General features: G+C 49.0%; 1 protein-coding gene and 1 long non-coding RNA gene across 7 annotated transcripts in view; one reads left to right on the top strand and one right to left on the bottom strand.

Annotated features, from left to right (window-relative positions):
• The window catches only part of smyd3 (SET and MYND domain containing 3), a 1,068,428-nt gene that overhangs the window by 400,625 nt on the left and 644,955 nt on the right, over positions 1–22,848 (bottom strand). The window lies entirely within an intron of this gene.
• The window catches only part of LOC140427383 (uncharacterized), a 149,314-nt gene that overhangs the window by 31,089 nt on the left and 95,377 nt on the right, over positions 1–22,848 (top strand). For all 3 annotated transcript variants that reach the window (XR_011948478.1, XR_011948477.1, XR_011948476.1), the window contains 2 exons: positions 147–260; positions 1,717–1,841. This is a non-coding gene — a long non-coding RNA (uncharacterized lncRNA). The remainder of the gene's footprint in view (positions 1–146; positions 261–1,716; positions 1,842–22,848) is intronic.

The raw sequence follows: 22,848 nt of genomic DNA, 5'->3' as shown, positions 1-22,848 counted from the left end.
TCCATCCGCCATCTCCGCGTGCGTTGCCAGCTCCTCACCCGACTCAGCTAACTGGTTTGCTTGTTTCCGGGCACTTCTGGTCCACCGCTCCGTAAACTAAGGGTCACTCCCTTCTGCTCTCACTTCTACTCCTTTTTCCTCCAAAGTTCCTGCTACAAACCGGGGTAAAGACAACAAAAGGACCACCATGAGAAGGAGCTACCAAATATGTGACCACTCACTCTATGGCCGCCACCGGAAGTCTTCATTGTAGTGTGAATGTAAGTTACTTCTGACAATAATAAAGATTATATTATTATATTTTATTATATTATAACGTGATCCAACAAAACACACGCATGCAATATACATATACACATACGGACACACACTGACACACATACAAACACACACTGACACACATACACTGACACACAGGTGCACACACAGGCTGACCATCGCCCCCCCCCCGCCACAAACACACACACGGTGACCCTCCCACGCACATATGCTGATCTACACACATACACACACATGCTGACTCCCAAAACAGACACACACACACACACGGATACAAATACACATTCAGGCGCACAGACACATGTGTACACACACACACACACACACGTACAGTCATACATAGGAACAGACACTCACAGACAGACACATGCAAGGACGAACAGACACATAGGGACACACGCATACAGACAGACAGACGCACACACACAAAGACAACCAGATACAGATAGGCAGACACACACAAATGCACGCCCACACATACGAACATCCGCACACACAGACACACACACAATGCAGACAGACATTCACGCACACATATGGACACCCATGGACAGACACTGACAGACACATATACATACAGACACGCACATGGACAGACACACACACACATGGACAGACACATAGATACACACATGGACAGACACACACATGCACAGACACACACCCAAACATACAGGCTTAGACTAACACATACATAGACACATATACAAACACACACACATAGACCCTCCACACACACACACACTGACCCCCCCCCCCCCCCCCCCCCACACTAAACCACACACATATGCTGACCGCCCCACATGCACACAAACCAGCCTTTTGATTTAGGTGGCCAATACCGGCATTTAACCTTCACACAAAGTCCTGCAATTTTATTAATTAATATCGTTCTACAGCTGGGGATATTTAGACGATAAAAAACATTGCTTGAATCACTCGCGTGAGAAAGGAATTTCTGACGAGAGGCTGGACATATTACTGACAGTGTCAGGAACATTGTTGATGGCATCAATCCTTCTGCAGTCATCCCTCAATATAAAAGCAACAATATCTATGAAGGTGACTCCCTCACCCTGTAGAGCCGGCCTGCTTATACTCTGGAAGCTCAGGGTCGTATAGTTCACCATCTATCGGCAAGAGGTTCCATACTTGTAGCTGCCATAAGTCGAGTTAGAAATAGATTAAGTCTGACAACTCCAATAGAAAAATGTGAGAAGTACTCAACAGGTCAGGCAGCACCTGTGAAGCGAGGGTCAGCGGCCGGGATTCTCCAGCCCCGCCGCTGCCCAGAATCAATGTTAGACTTTTAGTTCGTCCCTCAAATTTTCCGAAATGGAAAATCCCGGCCAGAGTTGGGGTTGCAAGTCAGATGGACCACCTTCCATGGGACAGGTTAGCCAGAAACATTCACTCTGGTTTTCTCTCTCTGCACAGATGCTGCCAGACCTGTTGAGCATTTCCAGCATTCGTGTTGTTCTGTTTCCGCAGCTGACCCAACGCGAGTTAGGCTGCCTGCACCACTCAGTGTGGTTTCCTTCGCAAGCGGACAATTGGCACGGGTAAGAGTTAAGGTTAGAAATGAATTAGAGAACAAGATTAGCTATCTACTTCAGTGACTCAGGGGCACGTGAAGCCTTGTAAGATAAACCTTCTGAAATTAATAAATTTCACAGGGCCACCACACAACCAACCTCATAATATTGGCAAGTGTTACACCTCAGTGGTGCTGCAGGGTAGAATCTGCAGATTAAAGTATGTTCTACAATATTTATAGTAATAGGAGCTCGAGGAACAAGAATTCAAAGTTACCGAATTGACATGCCTATAGGTCACTCTTAAAAATAGGCTTTACTTCCAACACAAGACTCAACATCCGGTATTAATACCCCAACAAAATTAACTATTCCAATTTTAAGCATTGCTTTGTTCGGCTCTGTCCTCCAGGATTTAGGTTTGTCTCTGCATTTTAACGAGGGTCTGGGTTTTTATCCATGGCTGCCCCCATTTTGGGAGGGTTTTGGTTACAGATCCAGCATGTTTTATACAATCTGTGTAGTTTTCAGTAGGTTAACTGTTATTGTAAGTCTTTGTTAAGCACTAGAACTATTTTCACATGGTTACAGGCTAAGGGCAGTCTCCGTGCTTCTGTCTTTGCACGTCCGTGCTCAACACCACACTCCCAGACCCTGGGCCAGGGTCGTGTGCCTTCTTACATCACTGTGTGGGTGGTGCTGTACTCATTCCACGGTAGCACAGTGATTAGCACTGTTGCTTCACAGCTCCACGGTCCCGGGTTCGATTCCCAGCTTGGGTCACTGTCTGTGCGGAGTCTGCACGTTCTCCCCGTGTCCGTGTGGGTTTCCTCCGGGTGCTCCGGATTTCTCCCACAAGTCCCGAACGGCGTGCTTGTTAGGTGAATTGGACATTCTGAACTCTCCCTCTGTGTACCCGAACAGGCGCCAGAATGTGGCGACTAGGGGCTTTTCACAGTAACTTCATTACAGTATTAACGTAAGCCTACTTGAGACACTCTTAAAGATTATTATTGTTACTATTAATCTTATATATGCCTGGCCCTTATACTACAGCCTGATGGCAATTAAGTATTGTGAAGCAAATAATTAATAAATGCTCTGTAACATCAGTTGGTAAAATTACAAATCCTATCACTGTACAAATCCTTCTCTCCTCAAGTTTCCAAAAAGCAGATCATGTATCCATCACTGGATTAATTAATGTATGTCAGGCTTGGTTCAATTGGTAGAACTATTGGGCACGATTGAACTGGCTCATAGCCCCAACTTGGTTGAGCCATTGATGTGATTATCTGGATCAGACGCGCGATGCACCCAACCTGCTAAGCCCAGCGTGAAACACGTTTTTGGCCTCTCCCGCGATGCACCCAGCACAATGGGATTGGCACCAGGTGCAACACAGTGGGAAAATCGCGCCCAAGATGTTTCCTCTTGTGGGAGAGTCTGGGACCAGAGGGCATAACCTCAGCGTGAGGGGTCACCTATTTAAGGCAGAAATGAGGAGCAATTTCTTCTCTCAGAGGGTAGTGAATCTGTGGAATTCTCTACCGCGGAGAGCTGTAGAGGCTGGATCAGTAAGTATCTTCAAGACTGAGATAGACAGATTTTTAATCAGTAAGGCAATCAAGATATATGTGGGAAAGAGGGCAGCACGGTGGCGCAGAGGTTAGCACTGCTGCCTCGCGACGCCGAGGACCCGGGTTCGATCCCGGCTCCGGGTCACTGTCCGTGTGGAGTTTGCACATTCTCCACGTGTCTGCGTAGGTCTCACCTCCACAACCCAAAGATGTGCAGGGTAGGTGGATTGGCCACGCTAAATTGCCCCTTAATTGGAAAAAAATAATTGGGTCCTCTAAAAAAATTTTTTAAGAGTTATGTGGGAATGTGGGGTTGAAAATTATATCAGATCAGCCAGGATCTCACTGAATGGCGGAGCAGATTCGATGGGCCAAGTGGCCTACTTCTGCTCCGACATCTTACGGTCTAAGATTAAAATGGAACCTCCATTATCTACACAAGCAGTCCTCGGCTTTATGATGTGTGAATTATGACAAACTGCATTTGCAACGTTTATAGTTTGACACCCTGTTTCGACTTTACAACACCGGTTTTAACTTTATGACATCAGACCACACCACCCAACTTTGAGGTCTTTACCAAATGCCTTCCTTTCACAACCTCAGGACGGACAAATTGCTCCTCAGATACAGGGCAGATGTGTCTTTGAAAGCGAAGGGACTATTATAAGACCATGAGACGTAGGGGCAGAAGTAGGCCATTTGACCTATCGAGTCTGCTCTGCTTGGGAAATACTCTGCTGTAAGGCAGTCACACGGGAGCAAGATCTCACAAAGTGTTCACCATTCCGTGAAAATACAGGATCGCGCCTTGGTTCAGGAACTGATCCCTCACTTATTGCACTGTTCCTATGGGCAAACCGGTTCCAACGTACGACATTTCGACTTACAAAGCGGATCTTCAGGATCCAATTGTGTTGTAAGTCCGAGGACTGCCTCTTCAATTAACCAGCAGGGTTCTTGCACGGCAACAGGTTGCTGGCAATGTTGCCCCATTACAATGGATGGGATATTGTGGAAGGGAAGTTAATGAGTTACCAATTTAGAAGCATGCTGGGAATATTGACTACATTTTAACACTGCTTTTGAGCGAAAATAAGTAGGTCAAGTAATGTAAACTAAATACTGCTTAGTATGTTGTACTGGCTTTATTATGATAAGTTGTTCTTCCGAAGGACAACAAAATGCGCACTCAAATTGTTTTTAAACCAAGGGCAAAACATTCATATTTCCTCTTGTGTATGTTCCCAAGCTTTATCTCTTCAAAGTTGTTTATTTCACACTATAAATATAATGGTTTTTGACTGCATAACTCAGAGTGCAGTGCCTTGGCTTTGCAGCTGAAACACTCTCTCTCCACAAGTATATTTGTGTACATAAATTTCCTTAAATCGAACCTCAAGGAATTTGTCTTTATTATGATTTCCACGACACATATCTTATCTCCTCCTGCAAGGTGGCCCCTCAGCAGTTTTGCATTTATACTACAAGGTGTCTGTTCTCACACCAAGGATACTGATGCTCTCTGCGCACGGGACCAAGGCCCAGAGGGTGCAGACTACGTACAAATGCTCATTGCTGTCTAGAGACACAAAATTTGATGTGTGGAATATTCTTGCAAGAAATGAGTTGAAAAAATATTCTAAATCTGTTTATTAACAACCATCAAGGCCACAATTTACAAAATGGTTCCTGTTGAATACTGTTCATTCGGCCTCACAAAGAAGTTCTGAGTTTTATATGATTGAAAATTAACTGTTTATTTATAAAACGTAACTATATACAGATGTACAGAGCAAAACCTAAGCTGTGAGCTAACTCCATGCTGGTCTCTACTCAGGTCTCGGTCTAGTCCACACCCTATTCTCAGGTCATGTGTCTCCTTCCATCACACGGCCGCCATGTGGCATGGCACCGATTCTGTCCCCGGGCTGGCAGGAGTGCTTTCAGAGACGGGTTGCTCTGATATTTGTACGGTACTGAAGCTTCGTAAACTAGTCCTGGCTTAGGACTGAATGTTTTGCTCACCCCGGTAGGCCTGTTGACTCCGCACTGAGTGAGCATTCACAATGGAGCTCCTCGAGATTTTGTGGAGTCCTCAGCTGCGCAGCGGAGATCTTCTGCCTTTCTGCTTCCAATTCTGCAATGGAGCTTCTTCCAGGTGATTTCCCTCTGTGTCTTCACTTCAGCTGCTTCCACACATAACTATGTACAAACATAGCTCAAGCTGTGAGCTAACTCCATGCTTGCATCCACACAAGTCTCAGTCCAGTCCACAACAGACTCTGGTCTCAGGTCAAGTGCCTCTTTACATCACACTGTGGACAGTGTGTTTCCAGTCCCACAGTAACTTTTGTTATGCCAAGTTCTGGGGCTGAGACTTCCATTATGAGGCTAAATTGACGAAGAAGGGGCTGTGTAGCGCACAATGACTTACGAGAGACGAGAAGTGATGAAGTTGATCCAGGCTTTATTAAGCGATGCTTGTCCCCAGCAGCTCAGCAACAGAATGAAGCTGCGGGGAGAGGCTCGGGTTCTTGTACTCCGCCTTCAGGGCGGAGCCAGGAGTCGGCAGCCAACCAGGACCTGGGATCTGTCAGCCAATAGCATCTCGGCTTCACAGTCCCACATGACCCCTAATACATACCACCACAGGCTGCTTTAACATGGAGAAGAGAGGATTAAGAGGAGATTTGATAGAATCAAAATCATGGGAGGTCTGGACCCAGTGCACAGGGAGAAGCTGTTCTCATTGGCGAAAGGGTAGAGAACCGAGGACACAGATTTAAGGTGAATGACGGAAGCATCCAGAGACAACCAGGTTAAGCCTTTGTGACACAACGAGTGATCAGGCTCTTCAATTCACTGCCCAAGGGTGTGATGGAGGCAGATTTAATAGTGGCTTCCAAAAGGGAATTAGATAAGTACCTTGTGGTGATTGTCCCTTTAAAGGCAACACAGCACAATAATAATAATAATAATAATAATAATAATAATAATAATAATAATAATCGCTTATTGTCACAAGTAGGCTTCAATTAAGTTACTGTGAAAAGCCCCTAGTCGCCAATTCCGGTGCCTGTTCGGGGAGGCCGGTACGGGAATTGAACCCGTGCTGCTGGCATTGTCCTGCATTACAAGCCAGCTGTTTAGCCCACTGTGCTAAACCAGACCCTATAATCTTTTATTGTCACAAGTATGAAGTCACTGTGAAAAGCCCCTAGTTGCCACATTCCGGCGCCTGTTCGGGTAAGCTGGTACGGGAATTGAATCTGCGCTGCTGGCCTTATTCGGCATTACAAACCAGCTGTCTAGCCCACTGAGCTAAACCAGCCCGTGAGGGTCTGAGTGACCAATTGGGACTCAGGGCGGGGAATCAGCCCGGGGGAGGAGTTCTTCTCGTGCAGAGGTACTTTGGAATTAGCTGCAGGCATGCGGCCAATGTGGGCAGCACGGTTGCACAGTGGTTAGCACTGCTTCCTCCCAGCTCCAGGGACCGGGGTTCAATTCCAACCTCGTGTGACTGTCTGTGTGGAGTTTGTACTTTCTCCCCGTGTCGCATGGGTTTCCTCGGGGCACTCTGGTTTCCTCCCACAGTCCAGCATCGATTCTACCACAGTAGCACAGTGGTTAGCACCGTTGTTTCACAGTGCCAGGGACCTGGGTTTGATTCCCGGCTTGGGTCGCTGTCTGTGCGGAGTCTGCACGTTCTCCCTGTGTCTGCGTGGGTTTCCTCCGGGTTCCCCAGTTTCCTCCCACAGTCCCGAAAGAAGTGCTGTTAGGTGATTCGGACAATCTGAATTCTCCCTCAGTATACCCGAACAGGTGCCTGAGTGTGGCCACGAGGAGATTTTCACAGTATCTTCATTGCGGTGTTAATGTGAACCTACCTGTGACACTAATAAAGGTTAGTATTATGATTCCTGTCGCTGAATTGTAAACAAATCCCTTTTTGTTCTATTAATGAAGTCTCTGAAAATACATCATTACACCTGAAGAGAAAAGGTTTGCAGGGCTGTGGGGAAAAGGAGGGCAAGTAGAATTAGGCAAGTTACTCTTCCAGAAAGATAATACAGACAAGACAGGCGAATGGCCTCCTTCTGTACCATTCTATGATCACCTAGATCTTTGATATTTTTCATTGGAGTATATGCAATACCACCCCCTTTTGAGCCTTTCCCCCCTGTGGCCTGTCTCCCTTAGTAACACGTTACCCTGGGGAGTTCCAGCTCCTCTCGGGCTGATATTTGAATTCAATATCAATTAATGTCAGCCATGGCTCAGTTGGCAGCACTCTCGCCTCTGGAGTCACAAGGTTTTGGGTTCAAGAACTCCCACTCCAGGGCTTGAGCCCCCACAAAAATCAAATCTGACACTCGTTCTCCCCGTGTCTGCGTGGGTTTCCTCCGGGTGCTCCGGTTTCCTTTCACAGTCCCGAAAGACGTGCAGGTTAGGTGGATTGGCCATGATAAATTGGCCATTAGTGACCAAAAAGGTTAGGAGGTGTTATTGGGTTGCGGGGATAGGGTGGAAGTGAGGGCTTAAGTGGGTCGGTGCAGACTCGATGGGCTGAATAGCCTCCTTCTGCACTGTATGTTCTATGTTGTATACTCCAGTGCAGTAACTGAGAGAGGGCTGCGCTGGCGGAGGTAGTGCCATTTCGTTTTGACATTAAACTGAGGCCCCTTTGCCTGATTGGGGGGATGTGAAAGGCTCCAATGGGCACTATCTTGATACAGAGCAGGGGGGGTTTATCCCTGTTGTCCTGGCAAATAGTAATCCCTGAATCAGCATCACAAAACAGATTATCTAGTCACCATCACAGTGCTGTTTTTGGGATCTGGCTGTGCACAAATTGGGTGCAGTTTCTCCTACATGGCAACAGTGACTACGCTTCAAAAAGTTTTTCATTGGTTGTAAAGTGCTGTGAGACACCGGATGGTTGTGAAAAACGCTATATTAAGCTGACCTTCTTCCTATTCTCCCTATTAATCCTGCATTGGCCGAGAGGCCAGTCTGCTGATGCAGCAGCAAATCAAATCCTCATCCTTTGGTTCACGTGAATGAAAACAATCTTGTGGCGGAAGTTCTCCTGGCCAATATTCCCCCCTCAGCTGACATTATAAAAAATACAAAACAGAATAATGGGTTGTTCACCTCGTTGTTGTCCCGCTGTGTGCAAAATGCACTCATATTTGCCAACATAACGGCAGCAGATTCTCTGCAAAAAACATCACCGGTTTTGTGAACTGCTTTTGGGATGTCCTGAGGATTTGATAAGGAGAGATGTATAATAGTTGTTTTTTTTAAAAACCTAATACCGCCTAATTAAACAGCATTAAAACTAATCTGACCATACCATCGAACAATTCAGCTGTTTAAATAGGATAAAAATACCCTTGGAAAGGCTTAGGAACAGTTTTGAAACAGGAGGTATGGAAACTGCTTTTATGCTGATAGACGTTCTGATCGGTCAGAAGGATAAGTTTGATTCTGAGCGCAAGATGAGCGAGCCGGATTTAACTGTGCAAGCGCCAAGTGGAGGCTCATGGCTGCCTGCAATGCAATGTTAAAAGGAGCTCAACTAATAATAAGCTTTATTGTCACAAGTAGGCTTACATTAACAGTGCAATGAAGTTATTGTGGAAAAAAATCCTAGTCGCCACATTTTGGCGCCTGTTCAGGCACGCAGAGGGAGAATTCGGAATGTCCAATTCACCTAACAAGCACATCTTTCGGGACTTGTGGGAGGAAACCGGAGCACCCGGAGGAAACCCACGCAGACACAGGGAGAACGTGTAGACTCCACACAGACAGGGACCCAAGACAGGAAAAGAACGCGGACCCCTGGTGCTGTGAAGCAACAGTGCTAACCACAGTGCTACCGTGCCGCCCACACTAGACCTGAAACCCCTGCCAAGGTTTCACTCAGAAATGGTATACAGATTAACCTGCGTCAGCGGCCATTCCAGATTGAAGAATACATTTTGCACTTGCAGCCACCATGGCTTTAGAGGAGGTTATTTACATCTTGTTTTGTTTGAGCTAGTGTCAACGCATGCCAACTGTGGAAAACCCTACAACACTAAATGTACTTAAAGCTCCAAAAGACATCTGATAGAAGAGTCGCTTGGTAATAAAGAACTTGAATCTTGCTGAAAAGAGAGACATGTTGCTTTTTGTCTGGCACTCAGCAGGACAAATGCAAGAATGACAAATTTCAAAAGATCACAACAATTTATACTACAGGGAAAAAGGCTGCTGATTGTTCGTCAGGTCAATTGTGGAAAAGATCAGATTAATTTGGGCCGATGTAAATTATGTCGATTATATAACCGTGGGCAGACAATGAATATGAAGGAGTCGAGGGGGAGGGGGGGGGGGGGGGGGGAGGTGGAGTACACAACTATTAACAGAATTGTCAAAATCTTTAAAACTAAAACTAGTCACATCAGTTTGAGATTCATAACCTGCTTCTCACTTATTTGGTGACCTTGGTTTGAAATGTATAGTTGGTCCTCTCTCTTCTGAATACCACACACAAAAAAAACCATTGGAGTTGGTTAAATTGGAAAATTTGCCGTATCCCAGGCGCTTGCTGTAAAATGGGAGATTCCGTAGGTCTGTTTGTTGGCCTCACCCAATGGCCTTGCCCAGGATGATAACCCATTCTTTCAACATGACCCAGGGACATCTTGAACCTGGGGCAGTTGACATGACGGGCTAAAGGAATTGATGGGCTAATAAAGTGCTGGGACTCTCAAGACCTTCAGTTAACCCTGTCCCCACCCGGAACAACAATCAATTTCCATTATTTACAGCAGGACTTCAGAGCGTTGGTTCAGTGTGAAAGGTGCATTTATAATTAACACCGCCCAAACAGGTTTTTCACCTGAAGATCAAGACATCGCTCAGCACATTAGGGTCCAGAAATCCTCGTTCCATTTGCTTTTTCAGCGTACAGTATGTATATTGGATTGGGTGGGACATGGAGGAATCAGCCGAAATATTAGGTTTGGTGTCTTGCCTAGTGGGTGTGAGCTAACCTCAGTTTACAAGAATATAGTCGACATGAACTAACAGCAAACCCGTAAGTTCTTTCCTTTCTTTTGGCTTCTCACTGGGCAGCTGGAGTCAATAACGGTAAGAATGTTCCTGAAGCAACTGGGCGTGACTTAAACTGAAAGGCAGCAGATTTGGCACAATACCAATTATAGACTCAATTCAAGTATTTCTAAGTCATGTGACCCTTTCTGTCGCTCTCTCCGAGATGTCGCTGACGGACATACGAGGTAGGCGGAGTAGGCCAATCGGCCCCCTGATCTGGCTTTGGCCTGAACTCCATTTTCCTGCCTGTCCCCGATTCCTTTTGATTCCCTTGTTAGTCAGGAATCTATCTGCCTCTGCCTGGGAAATATTCAATGACCCTGCCTGCACCGCTCTCTGGGGAAGACACTTACACACACTTCTGAGAGAAAACCTATCTCCTCATCTCCACCGTGGGTGGGATTCTCTATTCCCGGGACTAAGTGTTGACGCTGGGACAGAATTTGTGGACTTTCACGACGGCAAAACTGGCGCCGAACCTGGATCGATTCAGCGACTGTGGTGGGGCTAGAACCAGCGCCACGGGGAACACAATCGATTCCAATGAAACATGGTGCGGGATTCGCCAGGTCCAGATTGACACCCGGGAGTCTGACAAGCTGCAGCCGCACATACACATTACACTCCCTATTCACACTCACCCTAGCCAATAAGATGGCACTGGTTGGCTGGGGCCAGAGGGCACCTAAGGGGGGGTGGTCTGGGGGGGACATCTATACGACCCGTGGCCCTAAGTTCACAGTGGGCTGTAAGCGGTGTGCGCAGCTGCATGGCTGCCTTTCTGGCTGTGGCAATGGTGTCCGTGCCCGTCCACCCCGACCACACAGCCCACCAGCTGGCCACCCCCCGCTATTCCCCCCGGCCCTGGCAGAAGCCACCCCCCCCCCCCCCCCAGCCAGCGGCACAACTATCAGCAAACCATGACGATGTTGGACACTTTCCATACCCTCTCCCTAAGCAGCCAGGACGCCGGTTTCACAATTTTTAAAAGCAAAAGTGAACCGCGCCCATCGTAGGTGGTGGCCCCGGAGAATACCGGGTCGGGCCCGCTAATGACATGCAAACGGTGTTTACTGTATGTGCGTTCCGGACCGCATTGAGTGAACCTTCTCCAAACTGCTTCTAATGCAGTTATATCCTTTCTTAAATTAGGAGGTCAAAACTGAACACATTACTCCAGATTACTCACCAACGCCCTGTACAACTGCAGCAGAACACCCCTACCTCTATATGAGATTCCCTAGCAATAAACAACAACATTCAATTTGCCTACCTAATCGCCTGCACACTAACAGGACAATTCCCTCCATACAGATTTGCCATCTCTCTCCATTTAAATAATATGCTGTATTTTTATTCTTACCGCCAAAGTGGACAAGTTCACATTGTTCCACAACATACTCCATTTGCCAAATTTGTGACCACTCATTTAACCAACCAATATCCCTTTGCAGGCTCCTCATGTCCTCTTCACAATTTACTTGCCTACCCATCTTTGTGTCATCAGCAAATTTAACAACCATATATTTGGACTCAACATGCGAGTCATTGATATACATTATCAACAGTCGAGGTCCCACCACTGGTCCCTGTGGCACTCCACTCGTTATATCTTGCCAACCTGAAAATGACCCATTTGTGCCTACTCACTGTTTCCTATTAGCTAACCAATTTTCTATCAATGCTAATATGTTACCGCCAAGGACCGTGGCCTCTTATTTTATGTAGTTAGCTTTGATGTGGCACCTTGTCAAATGCCTTCTGGAAATCGAAGTACAGCACATCCACAGGTTCCCCTTTATCAACGTTGCTTGTTACTTCCTTAAAGAATTCTAATAAATTTGGCAAACATAATTTTCCTTTCACAAAGCATGTTAACTCTGCTTGACTACATTGAGATTTTCTAAATGTTCGGCTATAACCTCCTTCATAATAGATTCCAGCAATTTCCTGATGATAATTGTCAAGATAACTGGCCTATAGTTTCTTGCTTTCCCTCCCTCCCTTCTGCACGGTAGGGCTGCACAGTGGTTAGCACTATGGTCCCAGGTTTGATTCCCGGCTTGGGTCACTGTCTGTGCGGCGTCTGCACGTTCTCCCCGTGTCTGTGCGGGTTTCTTCCGTGAGCTCCGGTTTCCTCCCACAAGTCCCGAAAGACGTGCTGTTAGGTAATTTGGACATTAATTCTCCCTCAGTGTACCTGAACAGGTGCCGGAATGTGACGACTAGGGGATTTTCACAGTAACTTCATTGCAGTGTTAATGTAAGCCTACTTGTGACAATAAAGATTATTATTGTTATTATTATCTTGAATAGAGGAGTTACTATCGACATTTCCCAATCTGATGGATCCTTTCCTGAATCTAGGGAACATTGGAAAACTAAGACCAAAGCATCCACAATCTCAGCAGTCAAATCTTTTCAAGACCCGAGAATGAAGTCCATCAGGCCTGGGGACTTGTCAGTTTTTAGTTCCAATAATTTTTTTTTTTTTTTAAATTTAGTGTACCCAATTCATTTTTTCCAATTAAGGGGCAATTTAGCGTTGGCAATCCATCTACCCTGCACATTTTTGGGTTGTGGGGGCGAAACCCACGCAAACACAGGGAGAACGTGCAAACTCCACACGGACAGTGACCCAGAGCTGGGATCGAACCTGGGACCTCGGCGCCATGAGGCTGCAGTGCTAACCACTGTGCCACCGTGCTGCCTTTTAGTTCCAATAATGGTCTCAGTACCCTCTCCCTGATTATTGTAACTGTTTTAAGTTGCTGCCTGCCTTTCACCTCCTGATTCACAAGTATTTCTGGGATGTTATTTGTAAACTACAGCAAAGAGAGATGCAGATCAATTAATCTGCCATTGCCAATTCCCCACTCTTACTCTCTAAGGGACCAACGCTCACTTTGGGCGCAATTCTGCCAAAAATGTTCTAAGTTCACTTGTGGTGGATGTTTCAGGGAGTTTCCCACCTGCTCTGCCGGCGAGTTCCCCATCGCTGTTCAATGACACTTAGTCACGTTTTTGGACCTTGAGGAGTTTCTCACCGATTTAGCCCACACCTAAAATGTTATTTAGCGCTGGGAAGCTGAACTCAGATATTGGGCAGCCATTTTGAAAGTGCGTCCCGATCTCTAAGTGAGCTTGTGGATTCCCCGCAATGTCACGCCCCACACACATGGATGCTACCCCACACCCACTAACTGAGGATACCCCGCTATGGGGTCCCATGGGGTCCCTCTCTTCAGGCCCCTCAAGACCCCTTCCAGCACCCTCTCCCTTCCAGGACCCCCGCTCATCACACCTCCAACCTCCCCCTACTTACCTGCCCTGCACTCCCCACCCTTCAAACCTCCCTCCACCCTCATTTCATGGGCATGGTCCCCCTCGGCCCCTGACCCTGTCACCCTGTAACCTGGGCACTCTTGCACTGCCACCCTAGTACCCAGGCAGTGCTCCTGCTGGCTTGGTAGTGCCAACCAGACACCTTGGCAGTGCCATGGTGGCAGTGCCAAGGTGCCAGCTGGGCAGTGCTAAGGTGCCCATGTTCCAGGGGGAGGGCCATGGAGTCACCCTGCACGGGCCCTGACCACCCAGGGGTCTCTGATGGGATGGGTGACCCCGGGGGTGCTCTGTTCTGCCGCGTCCACGCTTGTGTAGACCAGCACCGTGGGGAGACAAGGAGGCAATAAGTAGATTTACTACCTACATCCGCGGGCGTCATAGTTTCCCATTTTGGACGGAGATCCGACTCTGACGTCCCGCAACGGTGAATCCCATGAGGCGCAGTGGCTGTCGGGAGGTCCGTGGCAGGTGAATTCCTCCCTCAGAGATTGGGCCGCTATTTTGAAAGGTTGCCCCAATCTCTAAGTGAGCTTGTGGGTCCCCCACACTCCCCACCCATGGGCAATGTCACCTCCCATACACATGGCACCACCCCACACTCTCCAAATGAGGACACCCTGCTGTGCGGTCCCTGGGCATCCCCCCCCCTTCTGGACCCCCAAGCCCCCTATCAGCACCCTCTCCATTCCAGGACCCCGCACCCGCCACCCACCAAATCTCCCAAAGGCCCCTACTTACCTGCCCTGCACATCCCCACCCTTCAAACCACTCTTCCACCTTACTTTCATGGGCATAGCTCCCCCTCAGGTCCTGACCCGTGGCACTGCCACACTAGCACCTGCACACCTATGTACTGCCACCCGGGAGGTGCTCGAGCCAGCTTGGCAGTGCCACCCGGGCACCTTGGCAGTTCCAGGGTGGCAGTGCCAAGGTGCCAGCTGGGCAGTGCCAAGGTGCCTATGTTTCAGGGGAAGGGCCAGGGCCAATCCTTCACTATCCCTGACCACCCATGGGTCTCCAAAGGTTTGGGAGACTCCCCTGGGTGCTGTTCTGCCTGGTCCACGTTCTTGTGGCCCAGCACTGATCGGCACCAGGCTGCAGCCTCCCTGGGAAGGCCGGAGAATCGAGGGAGCCTGGCGTATCCCGGGTGAGTAGGTCTTAAATAGGTTTAAGACCTACTTCTGGTAGCTCCCTTTGGTCCTGCCCCATTGGGGCGGAGTTCCGAATCCGATACCTCGCAGGACTTGGGTGAATCCTGCGAGAAGCGGAGGCTGCCGGGTAGCCCGCGAAGGATCTCCCGGGATTCTCGGCCGCGTTGTGCTCTCGCTCGCGCGCAACTCGGCCAGAGAATCGCGCCCACTCTCTACTCTTTTCCTTTTGAAATACCTGTAAAAATTCTCACTGTCTATTTTTATATTTCTAGCTAGCTTTCTTTCAGACTCTAATTTTTCCTTTATTATTTTGCTAGTTACTTTTCGCTTTTTAAATATTTTGTCCAAACTTCTCATCTACCACCAATCTTTGTAGAATTGTGTGCCTTTTTCTTTCAATTTGTTACTATCTTTAACTTTCTTCGTTTGGCATGGAGGGTCCATTCTTCTCTTCGAGTCTTTCTTTCTCACTTGAATGCATCTTTGCTGAGTGTTATGAAATATCTCCCTAAATGTCTGCCACTGCATCTCTACTGACCTACCCCTTAACCTAATCTGCCAGCTCACTTATGCCAACTCTGTCTTCATACCCTCATAATTGAGCTCATTTAATTTCAAAACACCGGTCATAGACCCACTCTTCTCACCCTCAAACTGATTGCGAAATTGAATCGTGTTCTGGTCACTGCTACCCAGAGGCTCCTTCACTATGAGGTCAGTAATTAATCCTGTCTTGTTGCACATTACCAGATCTCTTGTTGGCTCCATCATGTGCTACCCTGAGGAATTGTCCTGAAAACTCATTGTTAGCACTCCAACTGGGATGACAGATGGGCTGGGATTTATTGAGGTGTTATTAATTTATCATTCCCCCCACCGAGTGTGTCTGAGCTCCAAGTCAGTCATATAGATTCTACAATCCAATCCTTCCCTACCGCCATCTGTAACAATGGGGTTCAGGAACACTGGGCAGAATTCTCCATTCTAGGACTAGGTCCGTGGTGAGGACAGGAACCAGGAGTGTTTCCCCACTGCAGAGGTCAGCGGCAATTCATGCTGGATTGGATTTGTTTATTTGTTTATTGTCACGTGTACCGAGATACAGTGAAAAGTATTTTTCTGCGAGCAGCTCAAACAGATCATTTAGAGGGCAGCATGGTGGCGTAGCGGTAGCACTGCGGTCTCACGGCGCTGAGGTCCCAGGTTCGATCCCGGCTCTGGGTTGAAATCCGTGTGGAGTTTGCACATTCTCCCCGTGTTTGCGTGGGTTTCACCCCCACAACCCAAAGATGTGCAAGGTAGGTGGATTGGCCATGCTAAATTGCCCCTTAATTGGGAAAAAATGAATTGGGTACTCTAAATTTATTTTAAAAAAACAAACAGATCATTTAGTACATGAAAATAAAATAAAATAAAAAGAAAATACATATTTGGCAACACAAGGTCCACAATGTAAATACATAGACACCTGCATCGGGTGAAGCATACAGGAGTGGAGTATTAATCAGGTCAGTCCATAAGAGGATCGTTTAGGAGTCTGGTAACAGCGGGGAAGAAGCTGTTTTTGAGTCTGCTCGTGCGTGTTCTCAGACTTTTGTATCTCCTGCCCGATGGAAGAAGTTGGAAGAGTGAGTAAGCCGGGAGGGAGGGGTATTTGATTATGCTGCCCGATTTCCCCAGGTAGCAGGAGGTGTAGATGGGGTCAATGGATGGGAGGCGGGTTCATGTGATGGACTGGGCTGCGTTCACGACTCTCTGAATTTTCTTGCGGTCTTGGGCCGAGCAGTTGCCATGCCAGGCTGTAATGCAGCCCGATAGGATGCTTTCTATGATGCATCTGTAAAAGTTGGTAAGAGTTAATGTGGACATGCCGAATTTCCTTAGTTTCCTGAGGAAGTATAGGCTTTGTTGTGCTTTCTTGGTGGTAGCGTTGACGTGGGTGGACCAGGACAGATTTTAGGTGATGTGTACCCCTCGGAATTTGAAGCTGTTAACCATCTCCACCTTGGCCCCGTTGATGCTGACAGGGGTGTGTACAGTACTTTGCTTCCTGAAGTCAATGACCAGCTCGTTAGTTTTGCTGGCATTGAGGGAGAGATTGTTGTCGCTGCACCACTCCACTAGGTTCTCTATCTCCCTCCTGTATTCTGACTCGTTGTTAATCAAGAACCGGCCCACTATAGTCGTGTCGTCAGCAAACTTGTAGATGGAGTTGGAACCAAATTTTGCCACGCAGTTGTGTGTGCACAGGGTGTTTAGTAGGGGGCTAAGTACGCAGCCCTGCAGGGCCCTGGTATTGAGAACTATTGTGGAGGAGGTGTTGTTCTTTATCCTTACTGATTGTGGTCTGTGGGTCAGAAAGTCAAGGAACCAGTTGCAGAGTGAGGAGCCAAGTTTTGAAGCTTTGATATGAGCTTGGCTGGGATTATGGTGTTGAAGGCGGAGCTGTAGTCAATAAATAGGAGTCTGATGTAGGAGTCGTTGTTGTCGAGATGCTCTCGGGATGAGTGTAGGGCCAGGGAAATGGTGTCTGCTGTGGACCGATTCCGGCGGTATGCGAATTGCAGTGGATCTAGGCATTCTGGGAGTATGGAGTTGATGCGCTTCATGACCAACCTCTTGAAGCACTTCATTATGATTGATGTCAGGACCATCGGCTGGTAGTCACTGAAGCACATTGCATATGGCATGATGCTGGCCTAACTCATTATGTAGAGGGGGGTTTCCTGACATTTTGCACGGCGGGACGGGCCGGATCGTGCCCCGCCATCATATCCAGGAATCGTACTTGAAATGACACCGGGACACATTCTATCCAATATTGGACGGAGAAGATTCATCTCTTGGAAGGTCCTGAAGTTAAAAGATCCACGGTGTAGATGCTTCACCCACCCACTGCTGCACGTGGTGTACCAGGTTCCAGTCGCTGGAGGCCTCCACCTTCCCTCTGATCTCTGCCAGCTACACCAGACCTTCTTGCAGTTACGTCTGACATCTGCATTCTGCTTTGACCCAGAGATGTCCTGGACTGGCTTGAAAACATGCTGGCGGTGCGGATGATTGGACGGGGGTGGGGAGATGATTCCAGTTGGGCTCTCATCTGCATCCCATTACATCCCACCCATGTAGGACTGTAGGAAATTTGACGCCTCCAGACTGCTCTGCCATTCAATTAGAATTCCTCCAGTGCAGAAAGAGGCCATTTGGCCCATCAAATCTGCACCGGCCCTCCGAAAGAGCACCCTACCCAGGCCCACTCCTCCGCCCTATTCCCGTAACCTCAGTTAACTTGCACATCTTTGGACACTAAGGGGAAATTTAGCATGGTCAACCCACCTACCCTGCACATCTTTGGACTGTGGGAAGAAACTGGAGCACCTGGAGGAAACCCACGCAGATACGGGGAGGAAGTGCAAACTCCACACAGACAGTGACCCAATGTCGGAGACAGCGGTGCTAACCATAGTGCCACCGTGCTACCTCATCATGGCTGAGCACTATCCCCCATATACCTTGATGTCTTTACTATTTGGAAATCTATTGATCTCTGTACTTAAACATACCCAATGACAGAGCCCCCACTCCCCTCTCGGTAGAGAATTCCAAAGATTCACCATTCTCTAAGTGAAGAGATTCGTCCTTACCTCAATCCTAAAGGGCTTGCCTCTTGTTCTGAGACCGTGTCCCCTGATTGTAGATTTCTCCCCACCCCCACCCCCATCCCAATCGGGCGAGACATCCTTCCGACATCTATCTTGTCGAGCCTTACAAGAGTTCTGCATGTTCCACTGAGATCGCCTCTCGTTATTCTAAACGCCAGCGAATTCCCTGGAACGGCTACGCTGCAGAAGATCATCCTGAAATCACGACAGGTGCTATATAAATGCAGGCCCTTTTTCATCAACTCCACAGTTCTGACTTCCCACAGTTGTCGATTCATTCAATGGCGGTGTGACGGTCGCCAGAGGCCTCGGAAGGCAGCCCTGTGCAGGGCCGCGGGAGTCTCCCGCCAGTCGTTCAGGAATCCCAGCCTCCCAAAGGCGGTCAGTGAGTGCGACAGGCTGCAGGTCGGGAGTCAGGGTGAATCCATACCCCAGAAAGGTCAGATTTGATAATGGAATCTGTAATGGAGGCAATGGTTTGTTTCCCCTTCAATCTGAGCAACAGCACTCCACTGTTGCAGTCTGGAACACAGATGGAAATATGTACAGCCAAGAAGTATCATTGTTAAACTGGCCTCTCGACAACGATCTGAAGGGTAGTACTTGAATACTTGGATGTAAACATAATACTTAAATACTTAAAAGAGAACCTTTCTCGGACCATGGAGAAAGATTCGGGAGTGGGACTAATTGGATTGCTCTTTCCCAAGAGGTAGCAGTAACATAATGGGCCTCCTTCTGTGCCGTTTCACCCCGAGGATTCCATACCTTGGGTACACGCAGCCAACTACATGATTATTTCCTTTCACAAGAGTACATTTAAGTTGCTTAGGTTCCGACTGAAACCTCCGAGGGCGTCACGATATTCCCTGAAGGATAGGCTCTGAACAAACCTCTAATCTGCTGCGGAAATCTCCCCCTTGGCCTTTGAATATAAGAGAGTGTTTATTTTAGAAGCCAAAACAGCTTCTTACCAGGGGTGCTGGTTTGAATTTAGTCTAAGATATTCCCTTCTTTACGTTATCACTTCAGCAGTGCCTCTCTAGCCCCTTGTCCAAAGCAAGGAGGTCCGATCGGTTCGAACCTGCTTTACTGTTGCTTACGAGGGACCTCATCAGCTTGACGTCATTCCCAGGAGTCCAAATATTAATTAATTTGTTTTGCCATCCGCTCCACGTTCTTTTCACCTTGCAAATTTGTGGTTAACCACTGTTGCACCTATATTAGGTGATGTACAGTAGGATCTGTACTACAGGCACAGCGGTGGCTCCGCCCAGTAGGCAGAGTATAAATATGTGTGTCCTCCGTGCAGCAACCATTTCGCCAGCTGCTGTGGGAGGCCACACATCTTAGAGCAATAAAGCCTCAGTTGTATTCAACTCTCGTCTTTGTCCAATTGATTGTGCATCAATTTATTGCTGTAAGATTTTCAGAAGGTGGACCTCCGTATCAAGCCGGATCGCCTGCAGCTGGATCCGCAATCAAGCGACGCCAAAAAGGACTTTCAACACTGGCTAGCTTGTTTCGAGGCATACATCAGGTCTGCACCAGACCCTGTTCCGGAGGTTCAGAAAATACAGATACTGTACTCGAGGTTGAGCTCCAACGCCTTTCTGCTGATTCAGGACACGCCGAACTACGACAAAGCCATGGCACTACTTAAAGAAAATTATGTCCAGCGGGCGAACATGTTCTTCGCCAGACACGTACTCGCCACTCGCTCTCAGCTCCCTGGTGAGTCCATAGAAGACTTCTGGCGGGCCCTAATCCCACTAGTCCAGGACTGTGACTGTCAGGCCTTTACGGCCACTGAACATTCTAACCTCCTTATGCGCGACACTTTTGTTATGGGGATTGGGTCGGACCTCAGACGCCAGCGACTTTTAGAAGGGGCCATGCTCGATCTCGCAGAGACAAAGAAGCTAGCGCTCTCTATGACGGTTGCCTCGTGCAATATTCAGGCCTACACCCCCAGCCGCGCGGCCCACCCCTCCTACACATCGTGGACCCCACAGACGGCCGCCCCAGCGGGGGTCTTACCCAGCCAATACGCCTGCGCCACGCGCCAGCCAGCCAACCCCAGGGGTCCCCGAAGTTACTTTTGCGGCCAGCAAAAACACCCCTGCCAACGCTGCCCGGCTCGCGCTGCCCTTTGTAAGGCTTGTGGTAAGAAGGGGCACTTCGCCACGGTGTGCGCAGTCGCCACTATCGCCCCCCCCCACCCCCCTCATTTATGCACAATGGGTGCCGCCTTCTTCACCCCCCCGGACCACGTGCGGCCAGTGGGCGCCGCCAACTTCTCTTCCTCACACCAAGCGCAGGCAGTGGGCGCTGCCATCTTCCCCTCCGCGCAACACGTGCGGCCCATGGGCGCCGCCATCTTTTTCATCCCCGCCATGTGTGGCCCATGGGCGCCGCCATTTTGTCCTCCCCAGGATCTGCAGGTGCCGCCATCTTGTCTCCCCCATGGCACATGGGCACCACCAGCGTTCCAGGACACGTGTCCCCCGGTCACCCCATCATCCGACACCAGTGACAACCAACCACGACTCGCCTCGGTGACCATTGACCAGTCTCGCCCGCACATCCTGGCCACCGCATCGACCAGCGTTAAAATCGACGGACACGTGACCTCTTGCCTGCTGAAATCCGGGAGCACAGAAAGCTTCATCCACCCGGATAGGATAAGGCGCTGCTCCCTCGCCAAACTTTTAGAAGGGGCCACGCCAATCAAAGAATCTCCCTGGCCTCCGGATCCCATTCTGCGGCGATCCGGGGGTACTGTATGGTCACACTCACAGTCCAGGGCGTCGAATTCAGCGGCTTCCGCCTCTACGTCCTCCCTAACCTCTGCGCTGCCCTACTACTCGGCCTGGACTTCCAGTGTAACCTCCAGAGCCTAACCCTGAAATTCGGCGGGCCCCTACCACCCCTTACTGTGTGTGGCCTCGCAACCCTAAAGGTCGATCCACCTTCCCTTTTCACAAATCTAATCCCAGATTGCAAACCCGTCGTCACCAGGAGCAGACGGTACAGCACCCAGGACAAGACCTTCATCAGGTCCGAAGTCCAGCGGCTGCTTCGGGAGGGTGTCATCGAGGCCAGCAACAGCCCCTGGAGAGCCCAAGTGGTAGTAGTTAAAACTGGGGAGAAACACAGAATGGTCGTGGACTACAGCCAGACCATCAATTGGTACACGCAGCTCGACGTGTACCCCCTCCTACGCATATCTGATATGGTCAATCAGATTGCACAGTACCGGGTCTTCTCAACGGTAGACCTCAAATCCGCCGACCACCAGCTCCCCATCCGTAAGGCGGGCCGTCCATACACTGCCTTCGAGGCAGATGGTCGCCTCTATCACTTCCTCAGGGTTCCCTTCTGCGTCACCAACAGGGTCTCGGTCTTCCAAAGGAGATTGACCGAATGGTCGACCGGTACGGTTTGTGGGCCACCTTTCCGTACCTAGACAACGTCACCATCTGCGGCCACGATCAGCAGGACCACGATGCCAAACTTGTCAAATTTCTCCACACCGCCACTCTCCTAAACCTCGACAATAACAAGGAGAAAAGTGTGTGTTCAGCACGAACTGCTTAGCCATCCTCGGCTATGTGGTCCAGAACGGAGTCCTGGGGCCCGATCCCGACCGCATGCGCCCCCTCATGGTGCTTCCCCTCCCCCACTGCCCCAAGGCCATCAAACGCTGCCTGGGGTTCTTTTCATACTACGCCCAGTGGTCCCAAACTATGCGGACAAGGCCCGCCCACCCATACAGTCCACCCACTTTCCCCTGAAGGCCGAGGTTCAACAGGCCTTTGCCCGTATCAGAGCCGATATCGCCAAGGCCGCGATGCCGCTGTAGACGAGACGCTGCCCTTTCAAGTAGAAAGCGACGCATCAGATGTCGCCCCAGCTGCCACCCTCAATCAGGCAGGCAGGCCCGTGGCATTCTTTTCCCGCACCCTTCATGCCTCCAAAATTCGGCACTCATCTGTCGAAAAAGAGGCCCAAGCCATCGTTGAAGCTGTGCGGCATTGGAGGCATTACCTGGCCGGCAGGAGATTCACTCTCTTCACTGACCAACGGTCGGTAGCCTTCATGTTCAATAACACACAGCGGGGCAAGATCAAGAATGATAAAATCTTGAGGTGGAGGATCGAGCTCCCCACCTACAATGACGAGATTT

Source organism: Scyliorhinus torazame, chromosome 1 (genome assembly GCF_047496885.1).
Source record: "Scyliorhinus torazame isolate Kashiwa2021f chromosome 1, sScyTor2.1, whole genome shotgun sequence".
NCBI lineage: Eukaryota > Metazoa > Chordata > Chondrichthyes > Carcharhiniformes > Scyliorhinidae > Scyliorhinus > Scyliorhinus torazame.
This window is presented reverse-complemented; position numbering and strand designations above follow the sequence as displayed.